Source organism: Triticum urartu, chromosome 6 (assembly GCF_003073215.2).
Source record: "Triticum urartu cultivar G1812 chromosome 6, Tu2.1, whole genome shotgun sequence".
NCBI lineage: Eukaryota > Viridiplantae > Streptophyta > Magnoliopsida > Poales > Poaceae > Triticum > Triticum urartu.
The window spans coordinates 42,550,807-42,565,989 of record NC_053027.1 but is presented as its reverse complement, the minus strand read 5'-3'; positions in this window follow the sequence as shown (position 1 = coordinate 42,565,989).

Below are 15,183 nucleotides of genomic sequence, written 5' to 3'. Positions count from 1 at the left end.
CAATTTCGTTCATCAGTGCGGAGTTCTTGTGAAGGACCAACTCCCGATCTCCATTCAAGAATGGAAAGAGCCAAAAACTAAACGTCCAGATGTCACTTGGGTCGACGACAGAGCAAAACAAAAGCTTTGGGAATCTCTGATGGAACATTTCACCCTACCAGATTATTTCACTGATGCAGATGTGCCGAAAGTCAAGGATGCTGCTCTTAATAAGATGGCAATTGCATTCAACACCCACGAGAAAACTGTATGGGCCAACTACCTCGCTGCAGAAAGGAAGACTCCAGAATTCAAGGGAACATTGGAGAAGCAAAGAGAACACTTGCCCGCTTTTGTGAAATTCAAGGAATCAGAATTATCTAAGGAACGGTCGAGAAAAAACAAGGCCAATGCCGCAAAAAAGACGCAGTTCCATAGGCTGGGGCCAGGTGGCTACGCGGTGGCAATGCCTAAGTGGGATAAGTCTGAGCAAGATATGGTGGATGCAGGGGTCACTCCAGTTACTAGGAGCTGGCCCCCCAGGTGCAGAACTTGGTTCTATGCGCATGGGGGCGTTGGACCCGAAGAGAGGCCTGGTTTCGAAGAAGGCAAGTCTAAAAGGAGCCAAACAAAAGTTATTTGATGCAATAGAAGATGCTCGAAAGGGAGTGTTCATGCCCAACAGAGAGAACGATGAGCTTACGCGCGCCTTGGGAAAGCCTGAACACCCGGGAAGAACACGAGGCAAGGGTGTTATTCCCTTGTATGAGGGCTTTTCGGAATGGAACGACGACTACAGGACCCGTGCAAGAAAGAAGATGGAGGAGGAGAAGAAGAGGAAGCTGGAGGAGGAGCATAGGAAGCAGGACGCAGAACACCTTCAAGGACTAGAAGCAAGGCACGCGGACTTGGGACTCAAATTCCAGCAGCAGCTGCAGCAGCAGATCGACTCACTTAGCCAGGAAAGGGGGTCTCAGCAGCGGCAGTAGCAAGCGGATGATCGTCCAGCATTGGATAGCACCATCCCATCCATGCCGAGAAGCAGCGTTGATTCCGCCCCGGGCAACGCACTGCTGGATACATACCCTGTGGATGACATCACAAAGAACACTAACTATGAGCTACACTTCAAAATGAAGAACATATCCATGAAGGTGGCGAACGCCATTGCTTTTACAAATACCCCCGAAGCAACCTTCCATTGCACCCCGATTCCAGCGGGCTATGCTCGTGTCTTGGTTGATGAGGTGGTGGACCAATATTCGGGGCTAGAGCTTGACATTCGTGGAGGTGACGACGAGCACACACTGGGAGAGGCCATACATCGTATCATCTTATGGAGAAAGGATTGCATCATCTTTCGAAGGCCGCCGACACCGCGTGAGCCGACTCCTCCTCGAAGTCCACCACCAAATCAGGGGACTCCCGCTCCTCGAAGTCCATGAACGCATGACCCGACTCCTCCTCGAAGTCTGCCACCGTGTCTGCAGACTCCCGCTCCTCCAAGTCCACGAACGTGTGAGCCGACTCCTCCTTGAAGTCTGCCACCGTGTCAGCAGACTCCCGCTCCTCCAAGTCCAACAATGCATGAGCAGACTCCTGCTCCAACTCAGCCACGTCAGCCGTCTTCGCCGCCTCAGCAATCACAGAAGAGACACGCCACGGCTATGGTGCGTAGCGGTACAAGTCGAGGTAGTACAGGAGGTACATGCAGAGGCAAGCGATATAAATATGGTCCAAGCAGTCTCGCTCCTCTTCCTCAGAGGCCTTACGACATGACCGAGGAGCAAAACGAAGCCATAGTGAAGGCTCCAGTGGACGCCCATTTTGGACCGAAACCGGCACCGCCGCCATGGGAGAAAGTGCCTGAGGAAAAGATTGACCACTTCATTCGTATGGATAGACCACCAGCTCCCAAGCCTGTTGACTCAGACTATGAGCGCCAAATCAGGAAGGCACATCGAGCACGACTACAGAAGGAAGTGAGCTCGAGCTCGAGCCAACAAGCAGCTGGCAAAAGTGCGGGAAAACCGTTCCCCAACTGGGAGAACAGGCGGCGCAATCGATCCCCCGCGCTTGTTGTGCCAACAAAAAATGAGAGTACACGCGCCCTATATTATTGTGGGCAAACCATTCCCCAGCTGAACAATCTGGTAATAACCGAGGAGCATATAAGGAATGCTAAAATGCTCAATATCAGTGTTGGACAACTCCTCGAGATCGAGACCATGTCTCCTCTTAGAGAGGAGGAAATAAAACGGAAATATGTCCAGGGCGAACCTTTGGTCAAGCCCGAGGAGGTCAAGAACCTCCCAACGAGAATGTATGAATTGCATCGGTGGTACATGAACATTACCAAGATTTCCAATCGGGAGTCCCTCATGGTGAATGTCAAGGAGGAGCATTACTTCCATGAGAAAGCTCTATCCGTTGAGTATTCAAAACTATTTCAGTTATACAATCAAGACACACTCGACAAATCTCTCGTCAGTGGCTATTGTCTGTAAGTGATTTCTTTCTGTAATTTAAGTCTCAAGCTAGCTGTAGTGATCATTTTGATCAGTCATTACCTATAATTATCCTCACTATATTCTTTTCTGTGGCATTATGCAGGATGAAGATGTATGAAATGAAAAAAATTGGACACTATGGCATTGGGTTCATTGACCCAAATATTGTTAATGAGTACACATGGAATATTCCAAATTGTCGAGCAAGTTTAGAGGAAAGAATGCTAGAGTTCTTCAAGCACCTAAATAGCAATGAAGATATACTACTTCCTTATAACTTCCTGTGAGTCACACTGTCTTGTACTACAAATTCTGTTTTTGCTTACTAGCTAGCTAGATGTTAATAATTAAGTGTATAGGGTTTAGGCTAGTTGATTAGTGTTGTGCACATGCCCGCTTAATTAATACATGCAAATGTGTGTGCATGTAGTTTCCACTAGATCTTTTTAGTCATTAAAGTTGATAAAGGAACAGTTGAAGTATTGGACTCACTACTTAAGGAAGAAAGTGACTTCGCCATCGTGAAGGGATAGTCGGCAGGTACTTTCAATCATTATTAACTATATCTCGGCCTATTTAATTAGTTCGTCATTTCCTGATATCAACTATTTAATAACCCCTTTATTCATTTTCTTTGCTGTCGGGCAGGGCTTGGGCAAAATTCATCATGGTGACTCCAGGCAAATGGCGATAAAAGATGTTTTGGTTTTGACCCAAGGTAAGTAATTAAGTATTACTAGCTATAGTGTGTGTGTGTCTATATATATATATATATATATATATATATATATATGTTTTGGTTTCGACCTGAATCATCCATGACAAGGTTCACACGCCAGAGTCCACCCCTACGTATTTCGTTTGTGTATCGTCTTGAAGAAGCTGGCTACCATTGTGATGGCAATTGCCAGGAAAGAAAAAGCAAACTATCAACAAACTACCTGTCGAACACATCGTCTATACGAGTTAAATAAACGGAAATGTTAACGCCCACACGTGTGGGCATTGACCATCTTGACCACACGCATCCATCACCGTCCAGTACTATATGCACGAATCATGACACAATCTCGCTGATTTTCTGTGCCACGTAGGACAAGGCGTGTGTATGGTGTGTGACATAGTTCGCCCACACATCCGTTTTACCACACGGAGGGGCTGGTGTGTGGGCGTTTAGCAGTTCACCCACACACCAGTTTTCAGTCAAGCACAAGGGCTGGTGTGTGGGCATTTGCTATCTCGCCCACACGCCCGTCTCCTCTCCCACATGTAAGCTGCTAGTTGCCATGTGTTTTTGCAGCGCACATGGCAACTGCCTCTATTGTGCTTTATAAGCAGGTGGCAACTCTCTTTTTTTACTCGAGTTGCCATGTGTTTTTGCAGGGTACACGGCAACTGCCTAGTGTGCACGTAAGCAGATGGCAACTATCTTTTACCGAGTTGCCATGTGTTTTTGCATGGTACATGGCAACTGCCCCAACGTGCACGTACATGGCAACTGCCCTAACGTGCACGTAAGCAGATGGCAACTCTTCCTTTTTACATGGCAACTGCCCTAGCATGCTTGTGAGCACATGGCAACTCTCTCAACTGCCTAGTGTTAGTATGTGGCAACTCCTAAAGTTATGAAATCATGACAACTACATTAGATCAGACCATAAATGGCAACTGCAGTTGAGCAACCATGGCAACTGCAGTTGTCCGACATGGCAACTGTAGTTCAGCGACATGGCAACTGCAGATAAACGAACATGGACGAGGGTCTGGACCATGGCAACTGCGGGCACGCGGTGGGCGTCAAGCGTCGCGTGCAGGACCAGAAGGGTACGAGGCCTGACATACGGGCGTGTGAGCGTTATCAACTTCGCCCACACGCACGCGTGTGAGAGGATTCAGGAGGGAAAAAAAGATGTGTGTGGGCATTAGTTGTTTTGCCCACACGTAGGCGTGTGGGCTGGTTGCTGTCCATGCCACACGAGGCGTGTGGCACAACTACCCGATACACCACACGTGTGGCAGTTATCGGGACCCATAAACGGAAATAAAAACTTCACAAGATTGTCTCAAAAAAATAAAATAAAAGAGCGTCAAAACGGGAACAGAGAGAATTAAAATAATTGAATGGGAGGGCCCTTGAAAACATGTTGACCCGGTCAAAATCGGGCTGAACCATTGAAGACCTCAATTAATTCTGAGACCTTAAAAATTAGGAAGCATGGTGTATAATATAAAAAGAATTAAATGAGATAGCTTTGAGAAATTGTTGACCTTGTCAAAATCAGGTGACTCAATCTCAATTGTTAACCTCAATTGAATGTGGGCTCTTTAAAAGTAGGGAGCATAGTGTTACAGAGGACAATGGAGTTCTCAGTGCGTTCTGTCATTTCAAAACAATTTTTTCCAACAGAATATGTGCCAAGCATTTGAAATTTGTTAGTGGGGTTACAGTAGAATTTGGTAGAGGACACGACATGTAGTGAATTAACAGAATTTGGTAGAGGACAAGACATGTAGTGAATTAAGTTGACAGAGGGACTGGGCTTAAGGAGTATCAGCAAAGACTTATTTAGCAATTGATTAGGATCTGATGAACATGAATGGCGTACATATGATTCAGTCCAATTCAATCTCTTCCGATTGATGATCATAACAAGATGGCCACGACAAACTAGGACTTTACCACCACAGGCTAATAAGAAGAAACTAACACACCTCTAGTCTACACCTCCAGATCAGACACCATCGAGGCGGGAAGCAACCTAGGCTCTCTCGCCAGAGATGCGGCGGGCAAGCAGGTTGTCCTTGGGCATGATGGTGACGCGCTTGGCATGGATGGCACAGAGGTTTGTGTCCTCAAAGAGGCGGACGAGGTAGGCATCAGTGGCCTTCTCCAGCGCGGAGACAGCAGAGCATCAGTTGCATTAAAGTCATATATTTGAGCTATTGTCAGTAGAAAACAGATAACCTTGGAACAATGAGAAACGCAACGGCGGCACTTGAGCTAATGTCCTATAGGCTGTCTGTAGGTACGAATTCGCAGGCGGCTACTCACAGCTTTGCTAAATACTACTCCTAGTATAAAGTCTGCAAGACGAAAGATAATCAATCTAGGTAGAAATGCAACAAGCAAGTGATACCAATCTCGGTAGAAATGCTACATCGCAAAGAAAGCAATAGGCAGTTTCATTAATTCGAACATTCATCAGTCACAACTAAGCGAATTAAGATTCCAAACACTAAGCTCGGAACTAGGTAGAAATTTAACAAACGCACACAGGCACAAAATCTGATGTCCAAATCCCACCATGCTGATACAACATGAAAGACAATCATATGCAAGAAAGTTCACTTCAGAGTTCAGAGCTGAACAGTGCATGCTGCTACATAGAGGTTCGATCTCCGTCCAGCATACAAATGGAAGAAACTACACTTGATACCCATTTTTGCATCTCAGCCACCAGAATGTAATTGCAGATACCTGTGTAGCACGTAATATCTCATCAGTAAACATAAAAACTTGTACTGCTCATTCAGGAAAAGTTGTTAGGATTATTCTGCTAATTGTTTTATGACTCAACCGGAAAACATTGGCTTCACAATTGCGGAAATTGTGTCATAAGCTCCAGGGTCAAACCAGCACACTTATTAGACAAAATCAACACTTAAAACAGAGAACAAAAAAAGGCAATATGTAGTGTAGTAGCAGTACATTTGGTGTGTAGAGGCTCCTGGAGTAGGATAGCAGGTTTCTAGCTCTAAGGCATACTTTTTAGGAATGTACAACTAGCTAGTCGGTAACAAATTGATTTTGTCAATTTCTTAGAGTACATATAACTGAGATCATGCAGACTATAAGTCTATAACTGAGATCTTTCTTCGGTCCAAAATGTTTGTTATTTTTTACTTTCTACGTCATCAAGCAATACTTTCACCACAGAAAACAGAAGTCAAAGGCAATACAGCAATGAGTAGAAGTAAACCAGCAATATATCCTAGAAGCACAACAGAGGGTTTGTATTGCATTTGCTACTACCTAGCACGAAAGCATTCTCATATCTGAGCAGGCACGGTCATCTCCACACATAGGGAATGCGTAACGGTCCCAAGTCACCATTCACTAATCACTGGAGGGGCTAGAGGGGGAAGAGCCCACCCAGTACCAGTAGGAACTTGGAAGATCAATAATTAAAAGGCATCAGGAAGAGAATGAAGGGTTGATGAGGAAGGAATGAGAAAGCGGAGCTTGGAGAAAAGATTAAATATTTAGCCTGGCAAAGCATGATAGAAGGTCGCCAGGTGGGAAGAGCTAAGCAAAGAGTTGTAGAGAAAATCTTAAAAGAGTCCTCACTTGCAATTTGGTACTCCCTCTATATTAGATCACTCTCCCTCTGTAAACTTTTATAAGATCGTTTAGATCACTTGAGTAGTGATCTAAACGATCTTATAAAAGAGTGATCTAAACGATCTTATAAAAGTTTGCAGAGGGAGTACTTGTGAAATGACGGTAAAAATCAAAGCGATTTATTTTTTAAGAATAGTTCAGATAACTCAACATACATGCAGAAGATAAGCTTACATGTTCAACTGGTACATCACATAGCATATCTGACCGGACAATCATCTTATGTATTGTGCAGAAGATCAGCTCCATCATGTGTACCACCAATGCTTGTTTCTGCAAGCATAAGAAGGAGAACAACCAATGACATTCCAATGCAAATCCAAATAGATACGAGGAAGCATTAAAAAGATATTTAGATAACTAATTATAGTTCAAAAAAGGAATCAATATTGATACACCATTAGGGATACATAAATAAAGCATATCTACTTTCGAAGTTAATGAACATTCCAAAAATAGTATAAACTGATTACTACTGTCAAAATGAAGATGCACAGTCAAACTATAAGCTGGTTAGAAGAGACAAGGGTATCCATAATTTTTCAGATCATTCCATGCCATAATTGGAAAAAATATTACAATCAACCTAATAAATCCTACATGTTTGATATTTCAGTTGGTACAAGCTAGTTTTCGTGTAGTTGTCTTCAATTTCCAACTGTATTATCTTATCTTGAGGAAAAACTGCAGCTATTTTATACAATTCTTGTGATGAGGCACGAACTAGTGAGACAAGCTAATGCAAAAGTGTTGACGCTCAATCATTTGCAGTACTCAACGAAGCAACGATGAACTATAGTGGCAGCAGACACTTTGGATCAAGCAAGAAGCAAGAAACTGAAGCTGACACCCAGATTGATTAGATCAATCTTGAAACTAGCAACTCACTGTTCACCTCTCAGGAAAGTAATAAGCAAAGGATTTGGTGCCACCCAACAATTGTCGCATTTTCTGGCTTTCTACTGAACTCCAAATTCAACTCCTTCCATGGCCAAAGCCTGCCCATGAGGCCATGATATAGCGTAACACACACCCTGCCAACTTGATCTACAAGCCCTGTCCGCGCAACAACATGGGAGATCTACTAGAAATCAAAATCCTTAAATTGCTGGACTCTCGTCTAAAAACAAGCTAGCCATAACTAGTAAACGTGCTATTTTTCACTGGTTTCAGAACAAAACAATTCGGCAGCTGTCGCAGGCAAATATCCTGACTTGACTAGTAGGGAAAAGTAGGTATCCGATCCATTGTTTTTCTTCGCAAAAAAAGAAAAGAAAAGGTATCTATTGTTTTTTTTCTCGAACACTCACCCAAATGTGTGTCGTTGTGCATTAGAATGAAACGTCAAGATGACGCAAAAATGCAAAAGGCTGAAACTCAGAAAAACAAAAAGAAAATGCAAAAAGGAAACAAAACCGAAGAGAAGAAGAGAAAACTAAAGCGAAACTGTACAAGGGCCGAGCTAGCAGAACTTAGAACTTTGACTTGTTTTATTGCATGGATATTTCATATAGTAAAGTGATAAATACAATTTGCTAGGTCTGACTTGAACCACGAAAATCACAGAAATAATGAGCCCACCACCTGGCAACGAAATTGTTGTATCGATTTCTTTTCACATTTAAAACTGAGCGCGGCGATTAAGAAGGGAAAGTGGGCCTCTGTTTCTCACGGGCAGATTGTGTGACACGTGTGTAGGAGGAAGACAAAGGGACGATGGGTTTATACGGAGGGATTAAATGCGAGCCGGTTTCAACATGGCGAACGGTGTAAGTGGGGATTCAATGCGAGCCAGTTTCGTCCATACAACATTAATAACCCTCATGCGCCCTTCTTTCCCACAAAACAGGCGGGGGGTTTTCCCGCGCTTCCTTTCGAATATGGAGGGAGTACGTACTACTTCCCATGTCATAATTATTATTATATATAGAAGGCCACCATATGCAAGAATCGAAACTGGAGAACCGCGAAGCACATCATCACAATATTTTGAAGATGCCATCAAGCAGCAAAAGAAAGAAGTACTGTTTTTTTTACTGAATGAGAAAGAAGTACTGTTACAAGACCACTTCAACAGTACAGTTCTGAAGATGGAGCGGTGGTAGTTGACGGCGGCGGTCTCTGAGAGCACGTCGAACCAGTGTGTGCCTCAGACCCGACAAATGGCTAGGTTGGGGTCTCAGGTCTTAGATGTTAGGCTTGGTTGCGATGTCTGTTTGGTATTAGGCCCAGACTATCCGCGCCCCTTCTTCAACTGGATAGGTGTAGCGACAGTTTGTTGCTTAGACGGCGGCTTTAGTATTACTGTTGTATGACTTTGTAAAGTCTTGTGAGAACAATTAATAAAGTGGCCGTATGCATCGCCCAGATGCAAAGGCCGGGGGTCATCCTCCTTTTTAGAAAAAAACGAGACCACTTCAATAGTATTTCCATCAACCAATTATCTACTCCCTCCGTTCGGAATTACTTGTCTCGGATATGGATGTATCTACAACTAAAACACATCTAGATACATCCATTTCTGCGACAATTATTCCGAACGGAGGGAGTAAAACTAACTTTCTTCTTTTATACTTATATACATATGGTGTGAAGCAAGATATATATGACGTACCAGCAATGTAGACGCTTTCGAATGCATGAAGGGAGAAATCATGAAGGGAGGACACCGCCTTGGTTCGGGGAAGCTTCTTGAACCGCAGCGAGTCGAGTTGGATCATAAAGAATCCACTCAGCATATCCAGGAGTACCACGTTGTTGTCCTCTGCAAACCCTACTATCCTCATGTTCTCCCCCTTCTCTGAATTGAGCGAAAGTACCTTGTCAAGTTCGATAGATCTTGCAATCACCCATGAAGCAACACCATCGGAATCGGTCTTCCTCCTCCATAACTGGGCAATGTAGTCCGAATTCGACATGAAGAGGAATCCTATCCCACCACCACCCTCGGCCCGCATAAGCTTGAAGCAGTTGCCCTTGCTATAGATTGGCACCGGCACCGACATTACAGACAGGCTCTGCCTCTTCAAATCAAATTGGAGAATTCCTTCAAAATTCCCAATAAGCTGCCAGTAAAGGGAGTCTCCAGCCAACATAGCATGATCAATGTAAATGCTGGTGGAAAACCTCCAAAATAAACCGCTCGCATGAGCATCAGCATCGTATGGAATGGGTGCTGTGACGAACCCTCCCCATGCGCCGGTCTCCGACGAGTAGACGCCTGTGTTTTGATTTTCGACCGCAAAATGTGTATTTCGGCCGAATTTCGGCCATCTCGGCCGGAGGCGAAAAGTATATTTAGGCCGAAATTGCTCAAATTTAGCAAATTTTGGTCAAATTTAAGTCAAACTACAGCCAAAATTTGGTCAAATTTCAGCCGAAATTTTTGAAAATGGCCGAAATTCGGCCATCTCGGCCTAGGGCGAAAAAAAGCTCAAACCGAAAATCAAAACACAGGTAGACGCAGGCGACTGCTCGTCGGTTTTCTACTCCGTCGCCGTCTGCGGCCACCATGACCACCTTGAAGTGCTCGGCGTCTCCGGCAGCAGCGCGGAGCACCGCCCCGTTGATCACGCTCTCATAGCACTCATTCGTCGTGAGCCCTTGGGGAACATCGAGGCGGTGCTGGTCGCCGGTGACGGGGTCCCACACGATTACCTGGAGAGGCTTCAGGACTAAGAGGAGCACCAGTCCGTGGCGGCATCCGAGCGGCCTGCGAATGCCGTCGCCCTCGTCGCGCTTCAGGGAGAAGCACTCGGGAGCGACGCGATCGGGGGCCTCCAGCGTCGGGTGGAAGTCCAGGCTTCCGCATCCGTCGAAGAAGCCGAGGAGGGGAGGGTTGCGGCGGTGGTGGAGGCGGAAGCGGCGGCGGAATCCCGGGTCGGCGACGTGGTCGCGCCAGCGCGTGCAAGCGAGGGATGCGCGCGGGAGCGAGGAGGGATCCGGAGGAAGGCGGAGGAGGATCTGGGGTAGCAGGTTGTCGTCCTCCAGGGGAGACGCCGGCGATGGCCGGTGGCTGCTGGCCGGCATCTCTCGTCCTCTCGTCGCCGATGCGGGATCGAGCGATGCGGTGCGGGGGTGTTCAAACTGAAACTGAAGTGGGGTGCCAGCACTAGACTGCGGTGCGGGGGTAACTGACATGGCGGGATGCGGGATGCGGGATGAAACTGACGCTGTGGTCTCTTGGGCTGGATGGACTTTTGAAGCCCACGCTGTGTTGTGGACTCTATCATTGTCTCAAAAAAGAATCCCCAGGTAAATATCTACTAAAAAAAACTTCGGCCGTGGATTTGTCTACCTTTTCTGCTTCCCCTCAAAACCAAATTAAAATCAATTCACCTGTGTGAAACCAAAATAAAAATCGTTCCCCTTTGGCTTATGCAAATCACCGAGTGGATCACAACAAAGCAAATTTATCTACCTCTTTTGCGAGAAAGAAATGAGAAATATTTTTGCTGAAAATTCAAGGGTTTTTATCATTTATGCCATCAGTTGTGTTCCACTACTCAGTTTTGCTACTAGGATTTTCAACTACTTAATAATGCCATCGCTTTGTTAGACACATGCTCAAAAATGCCATTGGACATCATTATTGTGATCTCAAATCTCTTTTTTGATGTTATAATGGCATAAATACCTATGAACCAACATGCCAGCTCTCCCTCTATCTCACTACAATAAAGTGTGGGGTCCACTTGATCCCAACAATGTTTTTATTTTCCTGTAAAATTATTCGCTTGCTTACTCCTGACAAGTGGGGCCATACTTATCATTGTGAGATAGTGAGAACTGACATATGGGTCTAGCCTTATTTTTGTCATATAACATATGGGTCTAATGGCATTTTTTGAACAAACATCTAATGGCACGATGGCATTTTTTAGATATCTAATGGTATTTTTGAGCAAGAATCTCACGGATTGATGGCATTTTTTAGTAGTGAAAACTTCTAATGGCAAAATTAAGTAGTGGGATACAACTAGTGGCATAAGTGATAAAAACTTCAAAGTCTTCGCCACACCTCGAGGCAAGAACAAGAAAGCATGTCATAGATGAAGCAACATTCCCTAATGACTGAATCAGTAGGAGGAACTGTCGTTTTCTTTAAATCATATCGCTCTCTTTATTTATGATTCAACCAAGGTTATATCACTTAATTAATAAGAGAGGTACGGTCGAGCTCACTAGGATGGTCAACAAAAAAACTATTACAAGACGGACCCTGGGCCAAATTTACTAATTCATGAGCAACATAATTAACCATCCTAAGACAGTGCGCAAATGAGATATAAGGGAAGTTGCACGCGATATGTTAGTAATCATCAAAGATTGTTGCCGCTGAACCTGCAGATCGCCCTCTTTCATTCATCATACTGATAAACTCAATATTATTTGAATTGACAATAACCATGTTGCAACCGATTGTTTGTGCTAGGAAAAGACCATATCTCAAGTTCTCAACGCAGTAGCTTCAGCAGATAGCACATTGTAACAGAAGTCAATTTTCCAGTTCCCTGCATTTTTGAATTATTTTGCCATGGCGGAGCTTCTTTCTCTCCCACCATAGATACCAACAAGTGATAACTATTATTTCATGCACATTCCATTGCCCTAGCACAAATGTCTCCTCCAGCACACATTCTCTTGCTCTATCAGTTAGACATGCATTACTAATAATGTCATCCAACCAAAGTTCATTCCAGATTTGAAATAGTTGTTGAACACTGAAACAATGCTAGTAAAAGTAGTATCAGCCCCTGTTATGCAAGCAGAGCATTGTGGTGATACCTTACTATGCCTGTTTGAAACATTAACGCCACAAGGTAAAGTTCCATGAAGAGTTTTCCATACAAATCTTTTTACCTTTGTCGGACAGTCCAAACACCAAATTAATTGCCACACACTTCTGACCTGCATTGTTTCTTGTCTATTTGGTTGACATAGGTTGCACCCAAATATGTGATCCCACTCAACATAATATGATAATTTTATAGAAAGCCTAAATTTTTTGTCATACCCCATGCAACAAAGTCAACCATATCATAATTTGGAGGTGGTATTGCTAAAGATTCGGTGAACATACACCTGCCACAAGGTTTGCCTCTCCACTTACTCATCCCACGGCTTAGTACTAGGATTAATCAAGTCATTTACTTCTAATATGATCCGGTTGCCAGGAATCCATGGGTCATCCCACCTATTGATTTTATGTCCATCACCCACTCTCCAGATGCACCCATGTTTCAGTGTGTTCACCCGTGCCATAATACTTTGCCAAGTGAAGCCAAAGATGAGCACCATGAGGTTATCCTATAAGGGATGAGTGATCGATCACTAATAGTACCTTTCTTTCTTTCTCAAGTTTTCTTGCTTGAAGGTACAGATGAACTAAAAGTCCATATGATATGTCTCCAACGTATCTATAATTTTTTATTGTTTCATGCTATTTTATTATCAATCTTGGATGTTTTATAATCATTTTGTAGTCATTTTATATCATTTTTTGGTACTAACCTATTGACATAGTGCCAAGTGCCAGTTGTTGTTTTATCCATGTTTTTTACATCGCAGAAAATCAATATCAAACGGAGTCCAAATGCCACGAAACTTTACGGAGACTTTTTATGGACCAGAAGGAAGATGTTGGGCCCTGGTTGCACCTGGGGGCGTCCCAAGGAGGGGACAACCCACCAGGGCGCGCCAGGAGGCCCAGGCGCGCCTTGGTGTGTTGTGCCCACCTTGGGTGCCCCCCGGACCGCCTCTTTACTCTATAAATACCCGAATATTCCAGAAACCCTAGGGGAGTCGACGAAATATTCATCTAGCCGACGCAGAGTCTAGAACCACGAGATCCAATCTAGACACCATCACGGAGTGGTTCATCACTTCCATTGGTGCCTCACCAATGATGCGTGAGTAGTTCTTTATAGACCTTCGGGTCCGTAGTTAGTAGCTAGATGGCTTCATCTCTCTCTCCCTCTCTCTCTCTCTCTCGTGATTCTCAATACAATGGTCTCTTGGAGATCCATATGATGTAACTCTTTTGCGGTGTGTTTGTTGGGATCGATGAACTTTGAGTTTATGATCAGATATATCTTTTTATATCCATGAAAGTATTTGAGTTTTTTGTCTCTTTTATGCATGATCTCTTATAGCCTCGTATTTCTTCTCCAATATTTGGGTTTTGTTTGACCAACTTGATCTATTTATCTTGCAATGGGAAGAGGTGCCCGGTAGTGGGTTCGATCTTACGGTGCTTGATCCCAGTGACAGAAAGGGAACCGACATGTATGCATCATTGCTACTAAGGATAAAAAGATGGGATCTATATCTACCGCCATAGATAAATGAATCTCGTCTACATCATGTCATCGTTCTTATTGCATTACTCCGTTTTTCCATGAACTTAATACACAAGATGCATGCTGGATAGCGGTCGATGTGTGGAGTAATAGTAGTAGATGCAGGCAGGAGTCGGTCTACTAATCTTGGACGTGATGTCTATGTAATGATCATTGCCTGGATATCATCATGATTATTTGAGGTTCTATCAATTGCCCAACAGTAATTTGTTTACCCACTGTTTCCTATTTTTCTCGAGAGAAGCCACTAGTGAAACCTGCGGCCCCAGGTCTTCTTTCACATATATTTGCCTTTGCGATCTATGTTTCTCTTGCATTTATTTTAAGATCTATTAAACCAAAAATAAAAAATACTTTGCTGCACTTTATTTTATTTGTGATCTATTATATCTATCACAAATTTATCTCCCGTCCACGCACCATTTCTAGCACCGTTACCCGAAAGGGATTGACGACCCCTTTAACATGTCGGCTTGCGAGTGGTTGTTATTTGTGTGCAAGAGCTGTTTACATTGTGTTGCTTGGTTCTCCTACTGGTTCGATAACCTTGGTTTCATATCTGAGGGAAATACCTACTGCCGCTGTGCTGCATCATCCCTTCCTCTTTGGGGAAATACTGACGTAGCTTCAAGCGACATCAAAAGGAATTTCTGGCGCCGTTGCTGGGCAGGATCTTCAACATATACCAGGTTCCTAATCACAAATCTCATCTCCTCGCAATTTACATTATTTTCCATTTGCCTCTCGTTTTCCTCTCCCCCACTTCACAAAAATTTGCCATTTTATTCGCCTCTCTTTTTCCGTTTGCCGTTTTCTTGCCTGATCTATATTGAGTGCAATCTTGTTGTGTGGTCACCATGACTCAAGAGAACACCAAGTTATTTGATTTCTCAAATACCAACAACAATGATTTTATTGGCACTCCGCTTGC